The 21,849-nt window shown below is 41.3% G+C and overlaps 1 non-coding gene across 1 annotated transcript; it reads left to right on the top strand.

Moving 5' to 3' along the window:
* Positions 1–21,702: 21,702 nt before the first annotated feature.
* On the top strand, positions 21,703–21,809 carry LOC141589242 (small nucleolar RNA R71). Its single transcript, XR_012520191.1, has one exon. It is a non-coding gene; the product is annotated as a small nucleolar RNA R71 (small nucleolar RNA).
* The last annotated feature ends 40 nt before the right edge of the window (positions 21,810–21,849 follow it).

Below are 21,849 nucleotides of genomic sequence, written 5' to 3' on the forward strand. Positions count from 1 at the left end.
TACTTTGATTGATGAGGACGCCGTCTTCAACCACCACCGGTGGTGTGCCTATACTCAAGGCGGGAGTGTATAATGGTTCACAAAATGGTGCACCTCCATCATTCTTTTGGGGTGGAATATACCGGGCACCGACCCAAGATTGAGCCCATATTCGCCTAGGCCGAGCTACCTTCTAGACATCCAAATCATCGGCAATCCCCCTCAAATGGAAGAAGCACCCCGCCAACCGCAAATACCTCGTGGGATACCGGCAAGGCCTATTCCCCCACCTTCCTATGTGCCTAGCCCACCATACCCTACTCCTTATACACAAACCCGACCGAAAATCCCCAATACCCCGGGTATTAATGACTTGATGAACCTTATGAATAGAGGTGACCTCGGGGTACTTGAAGGGAGGGTCGACAAATACTTGGCCCTTTACCCCCAGTACTATCAAATGGCACAACAAGGGTATATTGACCCTAATGGCCCTCGGCCCTCTTGGGCCCAACCACACCTCTTGTTCCCTAATCAAGGGGACCAAGCCTGGAATCTTGGTGGCCAAGGTGGAGAGCATTCTAGCCAAGGAGGGGGGTATGACCAAGGGGGAAGTTCTCACCCGTATGGCTATCCTCAAAATGATACTGACGAGTGAAAGATGCCTACCTCATCACCCCCATTTTTATGATACTTTTCTCTCCCTCTCTCTTTTGTATATACATTGCATTTAGTATAGCTTTCACTTGCATTTGTATTATATTTCATATTGCATTTACATTAGTGAGTTCACATAGTATAGTTACATTGTAATATATCTATTATAATTCATGTAGATAGTTGCATATAGATTAGAATTGAGGACAATGTCCAAAATAAAGTGGGGGATGAGAATTGAGGACAATGTCGGGGATGAGAATTGAGGACAATGTCCAAAATAAAGTGGGGGATTAGAATTTATATTCCAAAAATGCATAAAAATTGAAAAATTTCGAAAAATCCCAAAAATATGTTCTTTAATTTCATAAAATCAAAAACCATAAATTTAAAAATCCAAAAACAAGTTCATTTCCTTTGTAGTCTAGTCTTGTATATATTGTGTTTATCCATCCTTTTTCACATTTATCGACTACGCCACATCCGAGACATGAGGATATTGAAGACCACATGGTATGATCTTTCCAATCTCCTTTTTCCTCTTTATGTTAATGACTATGTGGCTTTATTTTGATTGATGCGGTATAAAAAATGTGAATTTAGGACCTGCATTTAGATTATTTGGCATATTAGTTAGTAGAATCATATGCATTAGGATGTATATATGTTAGTTGCATCATGGCATGTAGTTTGCATGTTAGAAAAATTTTGTGAAACCGTCTACTTGGGAAGCTTGACAAGTGTATATAGGCCCTAGTAGATGTTTTTTCTTCTTAAGACTTTCCTTGTTAGAATACTTGTAAAACACCCTAGGATGTGTCATGCTAGTATCCTTTGACCCATGGATTAAGGCCTAGTCAAGAGTACCTTGTGGTGTGATAACTCCTTGGCTACCGTTTCACACGGCTATCGCAACCCTATCAAAGATAAAACCTAACGGTCTCAACTAAAATGTAGCAGAGGCAGTCGAGTATCGAATCCACAGGGAGGTAATGTAATTATCGGCTGTCTAATTCTAGTCCTAAAGTAACAAATGGGGGGGGGGGGGGGTTGTTGAATTGATTTCTAAACTACAAGATTTAGAGGAAAGAGAAATAAAAGTAAAGAGCAGTAAGACAAGATAAAAGGTTTAAACTATCGAGAGAGAAGGGACATGTCGGGATTTCGGTTCACTACGGTAGTCCAGTGACTCAGCTGTAAATAATTCAGACGAACTAATGTGAGACGGATGTTGAAAGGTCCTTTCGGTCGACTTTCTATCCTAAATTACCACTAACTTAACTTTCATCCTCATTAGGGTAGTCTACTGTTCATAGCAAGCCTATTTAGTCCAATCTTTCGATCCAGGATTAATTTTAGCCAGATTAAAGAGTGACATAGAAGCGTGCACTCAAATAAGTCTAATAAATACAATTAAATTGCTATGGTGATAGGGTCGCACAATTGATTCATCTAATTCATTTACTACATCGTCACATTTCTACCACAGATCCCCTAATCCCAACATGAAAGGAGTTTAGCTACTCATATCGCTAATTAAACTAACAGCAAATAATATTCCAGCAGCAAACATAATGAAATAACCAATAAATCGCATAAAGAGAAATTAGAGCAAAAGGAATAATAAGAAAAACAAATAATTAAAGCAACAAACAGGTTAATTATTATTAAAGGAAGAGAAGGAATTACAATCAATGCTATTCCGGCGTAAAGAACGATCGAATCCGAGCAATAATAATCCCAAAACAAAGTTACAGTGAATGATGAAAAGTACGTAGCAAAGTTTACAATAGTAAGTTTGATAGATGAAAAGATAAGATATCCTTAACCTAGTTAACATAGGTTTAAATAGAAAAGCAAACAAAGTTTAGCGAAATAATTAACACACGGGCTGATTAAGCCCATTAACCATCGAAACCACTCGATCGAGTGGTTTAAAACCACTCGATCGACCAACTCTTCAGCAAAATCCACTCGATCGACCAACTCTTCAGCAAAATCCACTCGATCGACCAAATAGTTACTCGGTCGAGTGAATGGTCTTTCTGCAACTTAAGGATCGAGTAGTAAACTACTCGATCGACCAATCTGGGACGTGAAAACCACTCGATCGAGTGGTAAAACTGCTCGATCGAGGACTTTGACTTCATTTCAGCTCAAGTCCGCGCCTAATTGCCTCGTAATCCGTGCCACGACGCTTCCAAACACAGTATCTCACTCAGGAAAATCCCGTCTCCTCTAAATGCATGCAAAAAGGACGAAAAAGAGTACGACTCCACTACTTTCGCGTTCATTTCTACAAAATGGACATAACGAACCAAAGTAGCCAATTCGGGGTAAAATACCATAAATAAAGTATGAAAATGCATAGAAATACGTGCTGAAATAGGATAAAAAGACTATACATTAGGCACGTATCAAATCTCCCCAAACCGAACCTTTACTCGCCCTCGAGTAAACTCAAAACTATACACTAATGGAACGGAAAAATAACTCAGAGCTAGCTTAACTTGTCTACTTGAACCAATTTAATGCAACAAAAATTAACAGTTAAAGCTAAGCAGTCAATACGCAAACGAATTATAAGCTGTTTAGAAATATAGCCAACCTATCGACCTTGCAAGACCAACAAAATCGGACTCTCTCGTGGTCACTCTTCTCTCATGAAGCAAAGGGTGAAAATTATATGTAAAAGAGAGAAGAAAAGACAGTCACTCACCTAACTGCGACCTACATAGCATGCATGCAAGAAAAATGAATGACAATTCAAGTACTAATGCACACACTCCAACCAATAATGTCCGTCACAGCCGAGGGCTTACAAATAATTTGGGAATAGTGAGGTTCAGGTGAGAAAAGGTAAAACATGTTATGGAAATGTGGAGGTAAAAGCGTCAAGCTACTTCCTAACAGGACCATAAAGAACCATCCTAATCTCAACTGACTGAAAGACTAAGTACAAGTGCCCTTCATTTGGCACAAAACTCACTAAACTCAAACACAATCTCCTCAAAAAAATATGGGATAAAACGGAGGAGTCAGACGGTCACAAAGTTCCCTTTTTTAATACCGTCTGGAAGGACTAACTCAATTAAAACAACTCTTTTTTTTTCAAACATTCATTTGTCTTTTTCTTCTTCTGTTCACGCGTTCCAGCTTTCTTTTTTTCTTTCTGTTTTTTTTTTTCATTTTTTTCTTTCACTTTCACGTTTTCTCCTTTTTTTTTCTTTTTTTTTCAATTCTTTTTCTTTTTCATACTCCCATCCTTTATTCTCCAACAATTCCATACAAAAGAGATACGGCCAAACTGCAGATGAAAACTCATACCACAAAAGACATACTAACTAGCTTGACTAGGCAAGCTTAGTTAGGGATGTAGCTAATGGGTCAAAAAGGCAAATTTGGCTAATGTGAAGCTAAATGGGTGAAAATATAAGGAAAGGGAAATTTGCAAGCACCTCCCTGCATGTGACACCAACCACAAACCCGAATATGTGCATTTGACTCGAAATTGAATGTCATAAATGTGCAAAAAAGACGAACATGCTATGCAAGGAGTACTACTCAAAATTCCTAATGAACTGGTCATGAATGTCACCAGTTACGGGCTCTAATATCTCAGAATTTTTAAGTAGTTTGCCAATTTATCAGGTAAAGTCTAAACAGTCGGCTAAATTTGAACAGAAACTCATAGACTATGTGTATGACAAAGCTAATAACTATCAATAAAAGTGCAAGGCTCAAGCAAAAAGACATGTTATAGTGCATTATCATCACGGAAATCGACCGTTCCAACTCAACCTATATGCAAAAATAAACGTGAAATTTTTTGAATTTTTTTGAAATTTTCTATATATTTTTTTTGGATTTTTGATGGAAAATAAAGAACAATGCAAGCTGAAAAGTAAATGTGAATGCAAAAACAGATGCAGATGCAAACTCAGAACGATGCAATACCCTCCCCAAACCAAAACGGACAACGCCCTCGTTGTCCTCCAAAGATACACCAAACAGATATATATACGGGGAACGGAATATACAACCAACAAAATAAAAACAATGAAATAAAGGAGACAAAATAAAAGAGTAAAAGATACATACAAAATACGAACTTCCCCAAACCAAAAAAATCCGGGAAGTGAGTAGACCAAAGAGCTACTACTCGTCGTCGTCATCGCTTGCTCTCACGGCCAACCTCCGCCCCAGACTGGGTCCTCCTCCTCCTCTCTCCTCCTCCGCTCCTCGGCGCGAGCTCTCTTCACATCGCCACCTCGAGTCCTCGTCCTCCTCTTCCTCCTCGACGCGGATACCCTCACTGGGTACCGGAAGAAGGAAGGGTGTGGCCAACCCTCCGGGATCGGTCTGTGTCGCCGCAAGTGGTACTCGTACAGAGGGTGTAGGGTCAAAGCTAAGTCCCTCTCCATACGAGCCTGACGCTCTGCAATCTCACGCAACAAGCCGTAAACGGCGCCCCCTTGGTCTACGACCGCGGGCGCCACAAAAGGAAGAGGTATTCTAAAAGTAGCCGGTAAGACCGGCTCAGTCTGGTGAGTGGGAGGTGGAGTAGGAGTAGTAGTAGTAGTAGTGGGAGTAGGGGTCGGATCGGGAGTAGCCGTGGAAGGCTGGGTACTCCCGGATGGTATGGACCCCTCTCCAGTCTCAAGTCGCCGCTTCTTGGCGGCGGGTGCATCAGGAGTAGGTCTGGGTGGAAGTTGAAGGAGAGGTAGTGGTGGCAGACGGTGGCCCTTTGCGACAGTAGGCAAGGGCTCAAGACGGGGTTGAGTCTGACAGGGTAAGTCAACAGATAAGGAGCCGTCTATCTTCCAAGTCTGGTAGTCTGGGGTGAGCCAATGCTGAGAGAGCATGGCGTCCAGACTCAGTAGCCTCTCTCCAGCGAGGTACTGCAACTCACGAGGCCAAACGGGGAAAAGGCGACGGGCAAGAATGGTGGCTATGCCACCGCAAGCAATGGTCCCCGCCTCCTTATTCCCCTGGCTCAGAAGGTACTGGGCGGTCAAAAAGGCAATGTTGAGGGTGAAGGGACCCTCGCAGTCGACGTTCAGGTAACCGCCCAGGATGGAGAGCTCGTTGTTGGTAATGTTGTTCGGCTCCTTTCGGCCGAAGATAGTGCTCCCCATCAGTCTAAGGAAAACACGGACAGAGGGTAGGTGGACCTGGTGGAGCTTTCGCTCCTGAAAAGTGGTCTGGGCCAGACACCGCCAAAGCTGGCGGTAGACCTTCCTCGGGGTAGCAGTCAAGCCCATAGAGGAAAGGTCAAGTAACCTACCAAACTCCCCTAGTGTCATCGGAAAGGTCCGGTTAAACAACCGGAAGGACACTTAAAGGCTCTCGGGGTCAGCCTCGTAGGCCCCGGGGGAGAAGGTAAAAGAGCTGAGAAACTCGAGACTCAGCTCTAAAAAGGTACGGCCTCTCATAGTGATGAGGCCAGGCATCCCCGTGACCCGTAATAACTCACAAACTGACTCGTAAATGCCGAGTCTCTCTAGTGCCGTTTTCTCTAGAAAACGGGAAGGTACATGCACACACTTAAGCAGGTTATAAAACTTCGTACGGTGTAAAGCGTTGACGAATAATACCTGCGGATAATCTGGTGAGGGTCGAGGGAGGTGTCCCCTCGGACCGTAATAGTGCCAGAAGTAGAAGCAGAAGCAGAAGCAGCAGCTGTAGATGTGCTAGGAGTGGAAGTAGAGGTAACAGGAGCTGGCGTAGCTCGAGACTGTCTACGGCCCCGGCCTCTGGAACTCAAGGCAGAAGCTCGTGAAGCGACGGTGTGAGGAACTAGGGCTGCTCAAGGCACGGCGATCGCCGGCGAGTCACCACAGTGTAAAAACAGGGGGTGGTGCAGAGGTAGTGGCTACTGTGGTCACCGCTGAAGAGGAACTAGCAGCGGTGCTAGCTGTGGTGGTGACCGTAGAGGAAGAGGTAGCCTGAACTATGCTAGCAGCTGAGCTAGCTAGAGTAAAAACCGTCCCTGCAGCTGAAACAAGGAAAACTGGGCCTGCAGTGGTCACTAAAGTAGAGACAGTGGCAACAGCAGGGGCCATTCTCTCACTCGAAAACGGACTGGAGGACGAACTAGTGGATGGTAAGGAACTAGAATCCATCCTGCAAACAGAATTTAAGGGAGACCAAGGGTATGATGAGAAAATAGCTGCTAACCGTGGCTAAAAAACAAAGATGTAAAACCAAAGATGTGACAAAGATATGAACCCCTACCAAAGAATTCGACTATACAGCACATAAATCCAGCAATTCCTCAAAAATTTTCGAAATTCAGCATGTAAACAGCAGTAGGGGACGGGATAGCAGTTAACAACAGTAGCTAGCAAGCAATGACCGAGGTTAGTTAAAGCATGAAGGCATATGAACCCGTCTGACAGTCGAAAATTTTTCGACTGAGAAGCCCTAATCGCGAAATTTCGCACAAAACTCGAATTGAACATGCTAAGCATTGACAGGGGTGTGAGAATCAGTCTAAAACAGCAGCAAGCTAGCGATAATAAAGCTAATTTAGACGAATCACAGCAGCAATAGCCAAACTGACAGTCGAAAGTTTCGACTGTCTTGACCTATTACGCAAAAGTCATGTAAAATTCGAAAAAGGCATGTGATAAACAGCGAGGAATTACGATTGATCATCAAGCAAGAAGAATAAGGGCAATAAACTCAATTAAAGTCGAAAAATCGACCTGCAATGGATATTCAAACCCTAAATTCAATTTTTTTACCTCATAAAATTCCAAATAATCGAAATCAAGATACGAAGAAGGTAAAAGAATCGCTTACTTGATGAGAATGATCCTATAATTGCAATTAATCTTCAAATAAACAAGCAACAATGGCGATTTTTCAATCGAAAAACCGCAAACCCGAAAACCCTTTTAAAACCGAGATAATCAACACAAATTAAGGGAAAAATAAGGGGCTTTTGAAGATTAATTAGCAAGCAAGGGATTGTAGGAAACGAATTTGGTGATTTCGCAAGAAATAGAGGGGATTTGGGAGAGTTTGAATCACAATTAGGGTTTGATAGACGAAAATTCAGGGAAAATAAAGTTTAGAACAAAACCATAGAGTATAAGGCGAAAAACTCCCTGTACACTATTCATTTCACTCGATCGAGTGGTTTTAAACCACTCGATCGAGCACTTTGATGGTCCAGCTGCTTGGTCGAGTAAACTTTTACTCGATCGACCAATCCCCTGTATTGCTGTACTCGATCGACCTGAGAAAACGCTCGATCGACCAACTTTCCACTCGATCGAGTACAAAAAGTACTCGATCGACGACTTTTCTCGCGTAAGCTCTTGAATTTTCGTCTTTTCTTCCTTGGAATGCGTGAAACTTCCCCAAACCTGCATAGGAACACGCACAAGAGTATCCCAACATACCAAATACGCATAAGAACAGTCTAAAGTCTTACGTCTATGCTAAAAACTGTCTAAACTAATTGTCCTAATCAAAAGTAATAAAACAAATTCAACGAAAATTCAAAAATTATCTATTACAAGGTGTTACACGGGGCATTTCCCCGTTCAATTCCCAACAAATTTCAGTAGCCCCTCGGAGGGCTCCTGACTGGAGGACGTCACCTCAGCGACATTGACTGTCCTCTCCAACTTCCATGAGCATGAACTATCACTTGAAACGGTAGGGGGAGTAGTTCACATCCACGTAAGCGCGAACTTTCCGCGTCCTTGCTCCTTTATCACCAGCTTTTGCGTCATCATCTTCAATTTGATTGATAATAATTGCACCATGTCCTTTGACAGCTCCTTCATTGCTTTCATCTGTACCTGCAACAAGAAAAACAGACGAACTTTCCTCCTTTTTGCTCTCAGTCTGAGGCGAACCCGCAGCACGATTATCCAAATTTTCATCTGGAGTGTCAATAATAGGATCAATAGAAGAGAGAGCATTGCAAGGCTGGGCTTGCATGGGAGCTCTCTGGAACTTGGACTGATGAAAAATCAGCTCCTCATCCCCTACCTGGAAAGTCCAAGTCTTCCCCCCCGACGTCTATAACTGCACGGACAGTCGATAAAAATGGTCTCCCTAAAATGATAGGGGTGTGTGCATCTTCGGGGATGTCTAAGACAACAAAATAAACGGGAATAAAGAACTTCCCGATTTGAACAGGTACGTCTTCTACTACACCTAGTGGCCGTGATAAACTACGGTCGGCCATCTGGACAGTCATATTGGTACAACTCAGCTTTGTCAAACCAAATCTCTTAGCCAGAGATAACGGTAGGACACTTACGCTAGCGCTTAAATCGCATAGGGCGCTATCAATTAAATGCATACCGATATGACACGGAATTGAAAAACTACCCGGGTCTGATTGCTTAGGGGGTAACATATTTTGAAATAGGGCTAACCCCACCTCAGTCAAAGCTACGGTCTCACTATCATAAACAGTCCTCTTACGCGATAAAATTTCTTTCATAAACTTTAAATAAGAGGGTACTTTTGTCAGCAATTCAGTGAACGGCACAATGACTTCCAAGCTCTTCAAAAGTTCGACAAATTTGCCGAATTGTTGATTAACGTTTGTAGTCTGCAGCCGCCTCGGGAAGGGAACCGTGATAGGTATCTCGAGTCCTTTGTTTCTCGCTTCCAATGTATCTTCCGGTGGAAGTTCTGTATCCTATGGACGCTTCTTACCTCTCGAACGAGGTCTTTCCGGTGATATCTCGCTTAAACGAGCACTAGCAGGCTCTCGAATAAGATTCCCGTCTTCAATACTACTCGATCGACCAATTTCTTTACTCGATCGAGCAGTTTCTCTCTCAGAATCAGTCGATCGAGTAAAATTCCCACTCGATCGACCAACTCCACTCTCTGCTTCACTCGATCGAGCAGCAAAACCACTCGATCGACCTGTTTCTTCATCATTTCTACTCGATCGACCACCTGTAATCAGTCGATCGAGCACTTTCTTGGCTGTCAGCTCGTTATTTTCGCCTGAACACTGTTCATCATCAGTTTTGGACTTCCTCGGGTCTGATTTCAACACTTCTGGTCCCTCATAAGAAAGACCGCTTCTCAATTCTATCAGATTTACCGTCTCATGTGGATTCTTCTCATTTTGAGTCGGTAAATGACTCTTCTTTCTTGTGGATTGATTCGCGGCCAGTTGGGCAACTTGAGTCTTAAGTGCCTTAATAGACGCGTCCTTTTGTTGATCACTTGAGTTTCTTTGTTGATCACTCAGCTGAAACTGCTTTGTAAGGGCTTGCATCATGGACTTAAGCTCACCAATTTCACTCACCGCGCCGGATGATGATGCACCATGGTTAGGAGGATTGAAAGACGGAGGCTTATGAAAGCCTTGTTGATTCTTGTGTGGAGGAATATACGGCTGCTGCTGGTTCAGAGGAGGAGTAGGATTGAGCACATTTTGATTACTCCACCTCAAATTGGGATGGACGTTCGGCTCGTAATAAGTGTTTGTCTGCCTGTAATGTTGAAAGGCGGCACAAGACTCGTAGGAGTTGGGACAATGATCTGAAACATGTCCCTCTCCTCCACATCTTCTACAGACGAAAGGACCGTCTGACACAGCATTCACCTGGTACATCCCTCCTTTGGAAGCTCCTCCCAATTCATACTTATCAAACCTCGCCGTGAGAGCCTCTAATGCAGGTACAGAAGAAGATTCAGCAACTCTCCTTTGATTTTCCCTTGAATTCCCATACTCAGCTTTATGGGTGGCTAAGTCATCAATGATCTTCCACCCCTTAGTCTCTCCCATATTCTCAGCAAATCAACCATTGGCTGCAGCATCCAAAATATCCCTCTAATCGTCATACAGCCCGTTATAGAACTGATTACATAAACTCCACTTTTCGAAACCATGGTGCGGAATGGTTCACACCAGCTTCTTGAAACGGACCCATGCCTCATGAAAGTTCTCATTAGGCCCTTGTTTAAAGCTCGTGATTTGAGCTCTAATAGCATTAGTTTTCGAGGCAGAGAAGTACTTCTTGTAAAATGCTAAAGACAACGAATTCCAGTCAGTTATCCCATGAGCAGCTCGGTCTAGATCCCTATACCACTCCCTTGCAGCATCACGGAGTGAGAAAATAAACATGGTTTCTTTTATCTGATCCTGAGTCACACCAGTCGGCGGGGGGTATAGAGCAGCAATAATCGATAAAAATCTCCATATGCTTAGCTGCATCTTCATTTGCAGCTCCCCCGAATTGGTTTCCCTCAACCAAGTTAATATAGGAAGGCTTTGGCTCGAATTTTCTTGCCTCCCCTGGTAGTTCGAACCCTTTGTAGAGATTCGCAGCTGTCGGCTCAGAGTTACTGGCAATAGTTGCTTCTTCGGCCATTTCTGGAAAGTCCGGAGAAGTGACGGTCTCAGCTGATGAATTAGAAATAGGATATGAAGATGGATCCTCCTCAAACAGAGCGTTCTCGTAATAACTAGACAGAGTACTCAGCTCTTCCTCTGTCGACAATACCCTAGTTGATCTCCTCAACTCGCGCAAAGATTTCTCAATCTCAGGATTGTAAGGCAATAATTCACCGCCCTGTGACCTGCGCATAAGAAGAAGCTACAAATAGAATATAAGAATAGTTTAAGGAACGGATGCCCCTTAAACTAAAAGAAAGACTAAAAAATTAAAACAACAAATAATTTAAACGATTGCCTCCGCGGCAACGGCGCCAAAATTTGACACGGCTATCGCAACCCTATCAAAGATAAAACCTAACGGTCTCAACTAAAATGTAGCAGAGCCAGTCGAGTATCGAATCCACAGGGAGGTACTGTAATTATCGGCTGTCTAATTCTAGTCCTAAAGTAACAAATAGGGGGGGGGGGGCGGTTTGTTGAATTGATTTCCCAACTACAAGATTTAGAGGAAAGAGAAATAAAAGTAAAGAGTAGTAAGACAAGATAAAAGGTTTAAACTATCAAGAGAGAAGGGACATGTCGGGATTTCGGTTCACTACGGTAGTCCAGTGACTCAGCTGTAAATGATTCACACGAACTAATGTGAGACGGATGTTGAAAGGTCCTTTCGGTCCACTTTCTATCCTAAATTACCACTAACTTAACTTTCATCCACATTAGGGTAGTCTACTGTTCATAGCAGGCCTATTTAGTCCAATCTTTCGATCCAGGATTAATTTTAGCTAGATTAAAGGGTGACATAGAAGCGTGCACTCAACTAAGTCGAATAAATACAATTAAATTGCTATGGTGACAAGGTCTCACAATTGATTCATCTAATTCATTTACTACATCGTCACATTTCTACCACAGATCCCCTAATCCCAACATGAAAGGAGTTTAGCTACTCATATCACTAATTAAACTAACAGCAAATAATTTTCCAGCAGCAAACATAATGAAATAACCAATAAATCGCATAAAGAGAAATTAGGGCAAAAGGAATAATAAGAAAAACAAATAATTAAAGCAACAAAAAGGTTAATTATTATTAAAGGAAGAGAAGGAATTACAATCAATGCTATTCCGGCGTAAAGAACGATCGAATCCGAGCAATAATAATCCCAAAACAAAGTTACAGTGAATGATGAAAAGTACGTAGCAAAGTTTACAGTAGTAAGTTTGATAGATGAAAAGATAAGATATCCTTAACCTAGTTAACATAGGTTTAAATAGAAAAGCAAACAAAGTATAATGAAATAATTAACACACGGGCTGATTAAGTCCATTAACCATCGAAACCACTCGATCGAGTGGTTTAAAACCACTCGATCGACCAACTCTTCAGCAAAATCCACTCGATCGACCAACTCTTCAGCAAAATCCACTCGATCGACCAAATAGTTACTCGATCGAGTGAATGGTCTTTCTGCAACTTAAGGATCGAGTAGTAAACTACTCGATCGACCAATCTGGGACGTGAAAACCACTTGATCGAGTGGTAAAACTGCTCGATCGAGGACTTTGACTTCATTTCAGCTCAAGTCCGCGCCTGATTGCCTCGTAATCCGTGCCACGATGCTTCCAAACACAGTATCTCACTCAGGAAAATCCCGTCTCCTCTAAATGTATGCAAAAAGGACGAAAAAGAGTACGATTCCACTACTTTCACGTTCATTTCTACAAAATGGACATAACGAACCAAAGTAGCCAATTCGGGACAAAATACCATAAAAATAGTATGAAAATGCATAGAAATACGTGCTGAAATAGGCTAAAAAGACTATACATTAGGCACATATCACCGTTTATTCCAAGGTGACCCTTAAAACCATGCAACCATCATTCATCTATGTTCTATCATACATTTTGTCATCAAAGGGAATCGGCACAAAAAGAAATTGATTTGAGTTCAAGAAATGAAATGAAAAGTGAAAGAAAGTTTGCAAAATGCATCAAATGAAAAGAGGAGCAAAAATAGACTCCTAAAGCTTCAAATATAAGGCACCCTCACTACATATGGGGTGACTTTGAAAATGTTCAAAAGAAAAATGCAAAAAGTTGAAAGCTGTCAAGTATTGAATTGCCAAAAATAAAAAAAAATGGCAAAAAGAAAGTGTTCTCAAATGTCAAATGCCACAAGAAATTGGGGGGGGGGGGAGGGGAAATGGTCGTGAACTATGTCTTTTCGGTAACTTGTCGTTAGGAGCACTTAGACCAAAACACAATTTATAGCTTCACAAACAACTCTACAATTAGTAAAGAGGCAATTAAAGGCCGTATCCCAAGAGACGGGAATTGAGATGAGATTTCTATTGCAACTAGTGGTGTCTTAGGGGTGTCACAATTGGGGTTTGAATAGAAGATCACTAAACTAAATAGCAATGAAAGTAAACAAGCAAGATGAATTAAAGGGGTTGTAAACAATTGATAAAGACACTAGGGTATCATGGGGTCATAGGGGATTCATGGGAATTGATCATACAAACATGTTCTCAAATTATAAGCAAGCAATTATTGTTGTGATGGATTGAGTTGCTTTATATCTTACAATCCTAGGAAAGTTTGGGTCCCGGAGCCGAATCGATTAGATTGTACAATACCTACAAGTCGACTTAGTCTTCCTGTACTCAACAACATGGATGGTCTAATGAGACTCGAGTTGGTTTATGTCTTACAAGTCTCATTGAAAAGATAGATGATGGGTAAAAAAAGCAAGGAGTCATAGGCTCGCATTTCATCAAACATAACATGTGCATGAGTTGAGATCATAACAAGCAAGCAAATAAATCATGAAATCATATTAATTTAAGCATGAATCATTCCCCATGTTGGTTTTCCCTAATTACCCATTTACCCTAGCTAAGTGACTACTCACTCATTATCATGTTGAACATACTAGCAAGGTTGTCAATCATACCAACAAAGTGAAACATGATGAATAAATGAAAGTAATTAGTAATAATTAAAAAGGGATTAAGAGAATTATACCTACTAATGATTCCAATAATAAAGCAAAGAATACTAGAAGTACTTGATGCTTGATTGAGAGGTTGTCAATCTCCCAATAATAACCCAAATAATCTTCAATTACCCAAAATAAAGGATGAACAAGAGAGAGATTAAGGAAATAAAACTTGTATTAAAAATTGATTAATTGTTGATTACAAAATTAAAGAGAGATTTGATTGATATTAACTACACTAAAGATTGCTAAGAAGAACATGCTCTTCTAATTAGACTAATGGGGTATTTATAGTGGGGATTAGGTGTAGGAATTAGGGTTAACTAAGGGCTTAAATGACGATTAAGTCCCTACTTAAGGAAACGCCGGTCTTTCTGGAAGGATGGGCATCTTTCTTGAAGCTTGAAGAAAACAAAATGGTCTGCCTGGGAATCCGAGCGTCTTTGGCACGGGACGGGCGGATTCTAGTGCTGCTGCCCGGGCGTCTTTGGGTGAAGACGGGCGTCTTCTGGTGCTGCTGCCCGGGCGTCTTGGGGAGAAGACGCACGGATTGTGGTGATGGAGACGGGCGTCTTCTGGGGAAGATACACGGATTGCTGTGCAGTCTCGTTTCTTCTTCTTTTCTTCCTTTTTCTTCATAAGATCCTTGGGGATTTCCTCGGGGATGCAAGGATCTTTTCTCATCATTTACCATCTATTATAGTATGTACAAAGGCCTTCGAATCTTGTCTCTCCTTGATGCTTGGACATTTGAATTCAATCACTTTAGTCTCATTTTGCCATGAAAATGCAAGGTTTGCACTCCTTTCCTACCAAGGGATCATACCTCAAAGAATATGCAAAACAAAGAACTAAAGACAATAAATGACCCAAATATGCACTAAAAAGCATAGGAACAAGGCTAATTCGGGGACTAAATATGCTCTAATTATGGTCACATCAAATATCCACAAACCGAACCTTTGCTCGTCCCGAGTAAAGAGGTGACAAAGACTAGGACCATTATTTAAACTAACCTAATAACATAGCCGATTTGAGACAATTAGCGGGTCTCACTCCGCCCCTTAAACTCACAACAAGACAACCATGAGGTAGGATGCCTTCTTTCAAGGCAAGGTGGGCTTGCCAAAATGGCGACACAACCAAACATTAAGCACACAAAATCAAATAATGGATGCATCTACAAAAGAATAGACACTTTCCTCATCTAAGTGGCGGAAATTATCTACAAGGTAAGCAATTCAAGGGTACACACTCCTTCATAGATGCAATTTCTTCAAACTACTAAGCCTAGAAGGACACCAATAAATCACCTCCAAGTTGTGTCAAGCTAGGGTACCTTTGTCCTCAATCGTTAAATGCTTTTGTCAAGAGTAGACTCCCTATGGTGTTAGAAACACTGGAGGATCGCGGAATTCCCCCTCTTGCCTAGACAAGAAGAAGGGTCGTCCCCTCTCTACCATGCAAAAAAATTGATACGATGGATAAAGGGATCAATAGATATTTGAGTTTCACTTTGGGAGTTTGCTTTGTTTTTGTTTTTCCCCCCAATTTCTTGTGGCATATAACATTCGAGAACACTTTCTTGCCATTTCTTTTTGATTTTTGGCATTTCAACACTTGACAACTTTCAACTTTTCTTTGCATTTCTTTTGAACATTTTCAAAGCCACCCCATATGTAGTGAGGGTGGCTTATATTTGAAGCTTTAGGAGTTCTATTTTTGCTCCTCTTTTCATTTGATGTATTTTTTTTGCAAACTTTCTTTCACTTTTCATTTCACTGAACTTAAATTGATTTCTTTTTGTGCCCATTCCCTTTTGTTGACAAAAATGTGGTAGAACATGGATGATGAATGGATGGATGCATGGTTTCAAGGGTCACCTTGGAATAAACGGTAGCCAAGGAGTTATCACACCACAAGGTACTCTTGACTAGGCCTTAAACCATGGGTCAAAGGATACTAGCATGACACATCCTAGGGTGTTTTACAAGTATTCTAACAAGCATAATCTTAAGAAGAAAAAGCATCTACTAGGGCCTATATACACTTGTCAAGCTTTCCATGTAGACGGTTTCGCAAAATTTTCTAACATGCAACTACATGCCATAATGCAACGAGCATATAAACATCCTAATGGAAATGATTCTACCAACTAATATGACATATACACTAAATGCAAGTCCTAAGTTCACATTCTTGTACCGCATCAATCAAAATAAAGCCACATAGTCATTAACATAAAGAGGAAAAAGGAGATTGGAAAGATCATACCATGTGGTCTTCAATATCCTCATGTCTCGGACGTGGCGTAGTCGATCAATGTGAACAAGGATAAAACAAATACAATATATACAATAATATACATGACTACACTACAAAGGAAATGAACTTGTTTTTGGTTTTTCAATTTTTTCAATTTTTTATGGTTTTTATGGATTTTTTTTTGAAATTTTTCAGTTTTTTTGAATTTTTGAATAAAAGTTAAGTTAGAATTCCCTATCCCCACACTAATATGGGCATTGTCCTCAATGGCCAAAATGATGGGAAATCATGCAAGCATGATGCATGAATTCTACACTAAATGCAAGCTACCTTAATCTACACTACATGATGCATGGTTTTTTGTTTATGACGGAGAGCGTAATTTAGATTACCTCCCGTTGTGTATGCATATACTTCCCCAAATCGAGTTAGACATTATTTCTAATGTCCTAAGGTTGGGTGTAGTTCATGCACACATGATGCAATGCATGAAATTAAATTTGTCATTTTGGATTTTCAAAAGTGGGAACAATAAAATAAGAACACCTCAATGGGGCCGAGGTGCTAGTCCTCTATGTTGCTAGGACTACTCCAACCATGATCAAGATAAAGTAAATAAAACAAAGAAAGAAGTAGACAAACCTCAAGAGGGTAGGTGCCTCCAGAGCTTGCTAGTCTTCCATCATATCATCATCATCATCATCTTCCTCAATGGAAGTGGACTCATCACCACTTCTCGCTTCACTTTCTTGTTCACTTTGTTCATCATCCTCTTCTTCTTCTTCACTAGCCTCTTCATCAATGGTATCAATGACCGCATCACCGACAACCTTATCGTCACCCGGAATCTCACCCCTAGATGCACTCGGAAAGAAGACTTCCCTATCCGCCCAACTAGGCAAAGGACATGAAGGATCAAGTAGTCCTTGCCTAGCTAAATGAAGGAGGGGTGGATATTGGGCTAAGTAAGCATCTTCCCGATCCTTAAAAGCTTGCTTGTGCATCTCTTGCATGAGTAGAGTCATATAATCTTTCCTTGCTTCAATACCTTCGGGTTTGAACTCTTGGTACTTGAAGGGATAGGGTGGTGTGACAATGGAAGAGGAGGTCATTTCAATTTCATCCCTTTGTTGTCGGATAATGTATTCGGCTTCTTTTGGGAGGGGAAGGAGATAGTTGGTCCGATGGACACTCAAACGACAAATCTTAGAAGGCAAAGTAAAAGATCTAGCCTCACTAGTGAGCCACCTATACTTGGTGTCAAGAGGGTTATGAGTAACCCACTTGTACTTGTTAATCATATTATCCAAATCAATGAGATGACCACCCTTTTTCGCCACATACCTGCTATCCTTGTTAAAGTTCGGATCAAAGTACTTAGCCAAAAGAGTGACTAGACCTCCATTCACAATTACGGTAGTGCCTTGCTTCCCAAAATCAACATTTAGCCATCTATCCACCAAAAGCCATAGAGAATTGAAAGGCTTGGTGAATTCCCTTCCAATATTTAAGGCCGACTCAAGAAAAACAAAATCGAGCTTGGTAAAGTGGTTGGTGTCTTTTCTTGCAATGAAGGTATTCCCTATGACCTTGTGCCACACTCTAATGCCCGGATGGTGGACTAATAGAGCGCGACTAGCATGATAGTTCTCAAATTTCCTTCCGAAAATCGCCTTCCAAAGAGGAGCGGGGTCATACTTGCCAACATTCTTGAAATAACTAGGTGAATCACTAAGACCCAAAGCTTTACCCATTTTCTCAAAGGTGATGCGCCTACTAACATTAGCTAGGCGGAACTCGATGTTTTCCATAGTCTCTACCTTTGTAACTTTCAAAGAACTCAAGAATTCTAAGGTAAGGGAGGGGTATGTCAATTCTTTTATAGCAAACAATTTGCCCAACCCCATGGCTTCAAAGAAGGCTCTAGTTTGCTAAAGGACACCCAACTTATCTAACGCATCTTCACAAATAAACTTGGTGGATAGAAAGGATTTTCTAGCATACTTGGCAAAAGTTTCCCTATGGGAGTTAGAGATGAAAATTACCTCCGGATTGTTCGAAAGTTGAGCAATTTCTGGAGTAGTTGAAGTTGTTGCTTCCAAGGGAGGTTGTTGTTGTTGCACTTCCAAGTTTGAGCTAGCTACCACCATAGCCAATGAGGCATTCTTTGCTTGAAGACTCTTTTGTCTTGTTGATAGTGCCTTTGCCTTTGGTGCCTTTGTTGCTCCTTTTGTCCTTGCCATTGATGCTTAAACCAAGAAAAGAGTGAAAATCTTCAATTTCCAAGTATACCCAAATCGATTTTAAGATGAAAGGCTTTGCCTTTATAAATTCAAAAATCGACTCAAAGGTTGAAGATTTTGGTGCTTGGTTTGATTTTTGTTGAAAGAGGAGTGATTGATTGTTGTTAAAAGGATGATTTGATTTGATTTTGATGAATGAGATTGAGGGAATCTTGTTTTGGTGATGGAGAGGATGAGGGTTTTGAGTTTTGGGGTTTATGGGTAGTGTTTTGAATGAAGGAATGAAGAAATGAATGTGGGAGGGGGTTTATAAAAGACCCGAAAAATTTGAATTGAAGGGGGAAGACGGGCGGATTTCCTTCGGGACGCCCGAATTCTGTCTGTTTTGGGCTTCAGAATTCTTGCCTAAAGACGGGCGTCTTTCAGGAAAGACGCCCGGATTGTTCAGCTGCGGGACGTGAGTCTTTCACTGAAGACGAGCGGATTCCTTTCCAGTGATTTTTCTTGTTTTTCTCAGCCAAAAAGACGGGCGTCTTTTCCTTCAGGGCGGGCGTCTTTCCGAGGACGGGCGGATTCTTTTGCAGGACGCCCGGATTTGTTAACAGTCCCAAAATTTAAAAAATTTAGCTCAGAGGGACGGACGGATTTTGATTAAGACGCCCGGGTTGCCTGAAGACGGGCGGGTTCTCTTGAAAACGCTCGGATTCTGCCCCTTTTACCCGGATTCAGTTCCATCTGTGTACTTGCATATTCCGTGTCATTTTTTCATTCTACAAAACCCCGTGTTCTTCATTGTGAGGGCACTACTAAGGCATGAATAGCCTAGGCAATTGCTATCTCCACACTAAGCTAAAGCACTACACATCAATTGAAATCATTAGTCCCTCCCTCACTTCTCTCAAAAATGATAATTATCTTGATCAAGGTATAAAAATCCAAAAATGACAAAAATGCGATATAAGAATTAAAATGCGAGTTAGGGAGTTAGAAATATTTACAAATGGTGGTTTAGGGAGGACTCCATCAAACTCTCATCCTTAGTGAGATGTCATGGGGGCATTTCCAAGGTGTTGTTAATGTTGCTCAACACCTTGAAGAAGTAATCAAAAGCTTGTTCATTATCGTGATAAAGATCTTCAATAGATCTTTGCCCTTGTTGTCGGTCTTGATCGATAGCATTACCAATATAGGGATTGAAAATCCCTTTGAACTCATCGTCCCAAAGACCACAAACTTCATCTACTTGATCACTTAAGATCTCTTGAGTTGATATAGACAAATCTCCCTCTTTCTTGTCATGGCCAATGAGGCCATCCTCTTCATTGCTTTACTTTGGTGAGCTTTTCAAGCTCTCTTTGTTACAATTCACTTGCTCTTTGAATGGAGCATCTTCAATTTTCTTCTTCCATTGGAATTTCGACTTCTTCCTATCATCCCTCCGGCTATAATGATCAATCATAAAACATGGTTCATGCAAACGGGGATCTCTCATGGTCTTGTCAAGATTGAAAGTTATGCTCTCATCTCCCACTTCTAGAGTGAGCTCTCCATGTTTTACATCAATCACCGCACCCGCGGTGTGTAAGAAAGGTCTTCCTAAAATGATTGGAATGTTGGAGTCTTCTTCCATGTGAACAATGACAAAGTCCACCGGGATGAAAAATTTCCCAATTCGTACGGGAACATCTTCCCATATCCCTAATGGTGTCTACGTCGATGTATCGGCCATTTGGAGTGTGATATTGGTGCATTTAAGCTCTCCCATCCCCAACCTTTTAGTCACCGAGTACGGCATAACACTCACACTAGCCCCTAGATCACATAAGGCTTTGTTGATCGTGGTGTCGCCAATGGTACACGGTATTGAGAAGCTTCCCGGATCCTTGAGTTTTGGAGGTGAACTCCCTTGAAGTATTGCACTACTCACCTTAGTGAAGGCGATAGTCTCAAGCATCCGGATCGACTTCTTCTTTGTGAGGATGTCTTTCATGTATTTTGCATAGGCCGGCACGTGATTGATTAATACCGTGAAAGGAATTGAGACTTCCAAATTCTTCACAATTTCCATAAATTTTCCAAGTTGGTCATCAAATTTTGGCTTGGCTGGACGACTTGGAAAAAGAAGTCTAATCACAATGGGCTCCTTCTCCTTGACCTTGTCTTCATTTTTATTTGAAATTTCTTCTTTTGATGGTTCTCCATCCTTGGAGTTTTGCACAATTTCTTCTTTGTCACTAGCTTCCACAACTTCATCCTCAACTTGCTTCTTTGGTGCTTCATACCTTGTACCACTTCTCAGGTGAATGGCACTAACCGTTTCATGTCTTGGGGGATTACTTTGAGGTGGTAATTGCCCCTTTTGTCTTTGTGAGCTTGAAGATGCTAGTTGAGTCAATTGGGTTTCCAACATTTTGGTGTGAGCTAGGATGTTGTTGATGGTGGTTTCCTTTGCTTGACTATCCTTTTGCATTTGAGTGAAAAACTCTTGTTGATTCTTTTGCATTTGAAGGACCGCTTTTTGAACATCAAAACCTTGGTCATTTTGTTGATTGTATGGAGATTGATTTTGGTAACCTTGGTTTTGGTTGTAAAAGGGTCTTTGATTTTGGTTTCTCATGGGAGGTGGGGTGTATGTTGTTTTAGAGTTTTGAACATTTTGGCTTTTGTATGAGATATTTGGATGGAATTTGGTGTTTTCATTGTAATAGTTTGAATAAGGGGTACCACTTTTGTATACTTGGAAAGCATTCACTTGTTCATTTGTTCCCCTACATTCACTTTGGTCATGACCCAAAGTTCCACAATTCTCACATATCCCACTTGGGATTGATGAAGATGCCGTCATGGCATTAACATGATGCTTTGGTGATTTTGAGGCTTCTTCAAGTCTAGCCATAGCTTTTTCAAACTTCGAATTGATGGTATCAATGTGAGCACTAAGTTGAGCACCCAATTGAGTAATGGAGTCTACTTCATGCTTTCCTCCTCTAGTAGCCTTGCGAGGTCTACTATATTGTGAGTTATGGACCGCCATTTCCTCAAATTTGTTCCAAGTTTGATTGTCATCAACTTCGGTGAACATTCCATTTGATCCCATGTTGAGAATGTTCCTTGAATCTTCATATAGACCGTTCCAAAATTGTTTTACCAAGAACCACTCGCTAAGTCCATGGTGAGGACATGACCAAAAAGTTGCCTTGAATCGCTCCCAAGCTTCATACAAAGATTCTTCATCCCTTTGCTTAAAACCCGTAATTTGAGCTCTTAGCATGTTAGTCTTTTCCGGTGGATAGAACTTTTTGTAGAAAGAT

This window comes from Silene latifolia, chromosome 6 (genome assembly GCF_048544455.1).
Source record: "Silene latifolia isolate original U9 population chromosome 6, ASM4854445v1, whole genome shotgun sequence".
Taxonomy (NCBI): domain Eukaryota; kingdom Viridiplantae; phylum Streptophyta; class Magnoliopsida; order Caryophyllales; family Caryophyllaceae; genus Silene; species Silene latifolia.